The following is a 3,519-nucleotide window of genomic DNA, read 5'->3' on the forward strand; positions in this document are numbered from 1 at the left end:
GCACGGGGGGCTGCCCCAGCCCTTTTCCAGAGGCGGATGGAATTCCCAGGGGGGCGGAGCCGCTCCGTGTCCCCTCCTGGGCTGCAGGAATGTCGCTGTTCCTTGTTTTCCGTCATTTGCCTTTGCAACGAAGCCGGGGAAATGCCACGTTTTGAACCCTAAAGCTGTGCGGCTTTTCCTGGGAATGCTCCCCGAATTCCAGGGCTCGGGAATGTCCCCCCATCCCTTGGGGGGGGGGAGCAGAGCAGGGAAAATGGGATCATTTCCCAATAATTTCCCTCCCTGTCCCTCAGCCCCTGCAAAGCCTTTATTGGAGGGTTTGATCCCAAATCCCAAATCCCATCCCGCTCCAAGCTCCGCCCGCCGGGAATCACGCGGCCACTCCCGAGTCCAGCCCGGGATTCCTCCTCCAGGAGGGAATTCCCTCTTGTCCTTAATCTCTCGGACAGTTCCAGCCTTATTTTTCTACTCCAGATCTGATTCTTCCTCTGTGTTCGAGACCAGAGCTTGGTGCTATCCTTGGAGCCGGGGCTGGAGCCGGGAATTCTTCCTCCTCCTCCTCCTCCTGCGGGGCGGGGGAGGGGAGCGGCCCCTGCCCGGTGCTTTCCCGGTTCTCCTCCTTCCTCCTCCTCCTCCTTCCTCCTCCTCCTCCTCAGGGGCTCCAGCCCCGCTCCATTCTCCCCCAGGAGAATCCCAAGGGATGCTGGGTCAGACTTTGGGGTCTGGGTGCTTTGGGGTCGCTTTGCCTCCCCCATCCCGGGGTCCTGCCCGAGCCAAAGCCACGCTGGAGCTGGGAGAAGGGAAATGGGAAATGGGAAATGGGAAAAGGGAGATGAGAAAAGGGGCAAGGAGCAGGGAAAAGGCGTTGGGAAAAGGGAAAAGAGGTTGGGAGAAGGGAAGAGGGGTTGGGAGATGGGAAACGGGATGGGAGAAGGAAAAGGGACGGGAGAAGAGGTTTGGAAAAGGGAAAAAGGGGTTGGGAGAAGGGAAAAGGGAAAAGGAGCCAGGAAAAGGAGCAAGGAGCAGGGAAAAGGTGTTGGGAAAAGGGAAAAGAGGTTGGGAGAAGGGAAGAGGGGTTGGGAGATGGGAAACGGGATGGGAGAAGGAAAAGGGACGGGAGAAGAGGTTTGGAAAAGGGGAAAGAAGTTTGGAAAAGGGAAAAAGGGGTTGGGAGAAGGAAAGGGGGTTGGGAGATGGGAAAAGGAGCCAGGAAAATGGGCCAGGAGCAGGTAAAAGGAGTTGGGAAAAGGGATAGGAGAAGGGAAAAGAGGTGGGAGAAGGGAAGAGGAGCCAGGAAAAGGGGCAAGGAGCTGGGGGAAAAAGGGACAAGGAGCAGGGAAAAGGGGTTGGGAAAAGGGAAAAGAGGTTGGGAGGAGAGAAAAGGGATGGGAGAAGGGAAAAGGGATGGGAGAAGAAGTTTGGAAAAGGGAAAAAGGGGTTGGGAGAAGGGGAAGTAACTGGGAAAAGTGAAAAGGAGCCAGGAGAAGGAAGAGGGGCAGGGAGAGGTTGGAAAAAGGGAAAAGGAGCTGGGAAAAGGGTCAGGGAGAGGGGGCAGGGAGCCAGGAGAAGGCCATGGAGCATCTCCCATGGGATCCCTGAATGCCAAGGGTCCCACCAGGAGCTGGGGGTGGGAGCTGCTGGTGTCTCCATGGGTGACTCGTTTTTGTTGGGGAAAAAAAATTCCTTAATTTTTATTTTCTTTTTTTTTTCCTTTTTTTTCCCCCACCTATTTTTCCCCCCCTTTTTTTTTTTTCCAGAATTTTCTCCTTGTCCGAATAAATCCGTGCTCATGCCGTGGGTGTTTTTGTATGGCAGAAATAGAAGTGCAGATTCCCAGTAGTTGCTTGTACTTTGTTCAGTGCATTTGCCAAATCAATTTATTTAAAAAAAAAAATTAAAAGAAAAAAAAAAAAGGAAAAAGGAGGAAAAAAATACACAAAAAAAAAAAAAGGGGGAAAAAAGGAGGGGAAAAAATACACAAAAAAAGACTTTTCAGAACTTTTTAAGTGCTGGAAGGGGGAGCAGGAGGAGCTGGAGCCCAGCTCCACAAAAGCCTTTTTTTTTGGGATTTAACCACATGCCCAGATCTGTCCGGCCTTTCTTTATGGGATGTGGTGAAGCCAGTGCCAAAAATAGAAATCTGGGAATAAAAGGGCCAGGGAAACATTAAACATTGCTCCTATTCCAGTTTTCCTCCCTTTGCCTCACCCTCCCCTCCCTGTCTCGGGGGATGGAGCTGGGACACCCCGGAGCCTCTGGATCTCCCAAATGCCCCTTTTTATTTTTCCCCCTAAAATCCTTAAAAATCCACCTTTATTTAACAAAATCCCAATAATTCCTTTACTCCGAGCCCTCGTGGGATCCTTGGCTCTCCTCATTTTCTCCTTCTCTCTGGTCTATCATTCAAACGATCATTAATTATTATTATTATTATTATTATTTGCCAAACTCTGATCTCGTTGCCAAACGCCAATCCAGGTTTTTTCCGGACTGTCCTTAGGAAGTGGTCGGTGTCTGTGCCGTAGGCTCCTCATCCATCTGCAATTCCCGGATTTTTTTTTTTGGGTTTGTTTTGTTGATTTTGCCCTTTCTCGTGTGCCATAGCCCCAAACCCTCCCCTCCCCTCGCACCGTGTTTAATATTTCGTGGAATCGTTGTTCCCAAGTGAATGGATAACACAATAAAAAAGGCTCACTTTGCATTTTGCCCATTTCCTCTGCCTGCCTGTGCTGTGCCGGGAATTCCGGATCCTCCCTCGGGAATCCCCTGTCCCCTTTTCCACCCTTGGGAATCCCTCTGCTCCCTTTCCCACCCCCTGGATGCTCAGGCGGGATCGGGAATTCCGATTCCCAGGAACTGCAGCTCCTCAAAGATCTCAGCTCAGAAATCCCAAATCCTTGGGAATCCCTCCTGTCCTGAGGATTCACCTTTCCCACCCCCTGGATGCTCAGGCGGGATTGGGAATTCCGAATCCCAGGAATTGCAACTCCTTGAGGGTCTCAGCTCCTCAAAAATCCACCTTGGGAATCCCCCAGCTCTCAGGGATTCCCTTTTCCCACCCCCTGTTCTCCCCATCCTTGGTGGCACCTCCACGGGAGCTTTTGGGAATCTCCTTTTTCCCGGGAATCTCCTTTTTTTCCCGGGAATCTTTTCCCCGGGAATCTCTGGAGCCATCCCACGGGGAAAACCAAACCCAGCTCTGCGTTCCTTCCTTTTATTTATTGGTTTTTTCCTGGAAAAGCGATCCCGGCCCGGCTGGAAACTCAGCGGGATCCAGGCCGGGAGCGAATCCTTGGAATGCGCCGCTCCCGCTGCAGCCGCGGGCCGGGAATTGTTGGGATTTTTCAGCGTCTGCTCCAAAAACGCCGCTGGGAAGGGCGGATGGACAGGGGGACAAACAGTGGGATGGCAGCGGGTCCCGTGTCACAGAATCCCAAATTCTCCCCCGGTTCCTTTCTAAGCCCCCGGGAGCGGCTCCTCCGCCGGGAATTCGCTGCCAAGCGCCGGAGGTGGCAGCGG

The 3,519-nt window shown here is 52.6% G+C and overlaps 1 protein-coding gene across 1 annotated transcript in view; it reads left to right on the forward strand.

Annotated features, from left to right (window-relative positions):
* MAP1S (microtubule associated protein 1S) overlaps nucleotides 1-3,519 on the forward strand; it is a 19,661-nt gene that overhangs the window by 953 nt on the left and 15,189 nt on the right. The window lies entirely within an intron of this gene.

Source organism: Geospiza fortis, unplaced genomic scaffold (genome assembly GCF_000277835.1).
Source record: "Geospiza fortis unplaced genomic scaffold, GeoFor_1.0 scaffold241, whole genome shotgun sequence".
NCBI classification, from domain to species: domain Eukaryota; kingdom Metazoa; phylum Chordata; class Aves; order Passeriformes; family Thraupidae; genus Geospiza; species Geospiza fortis.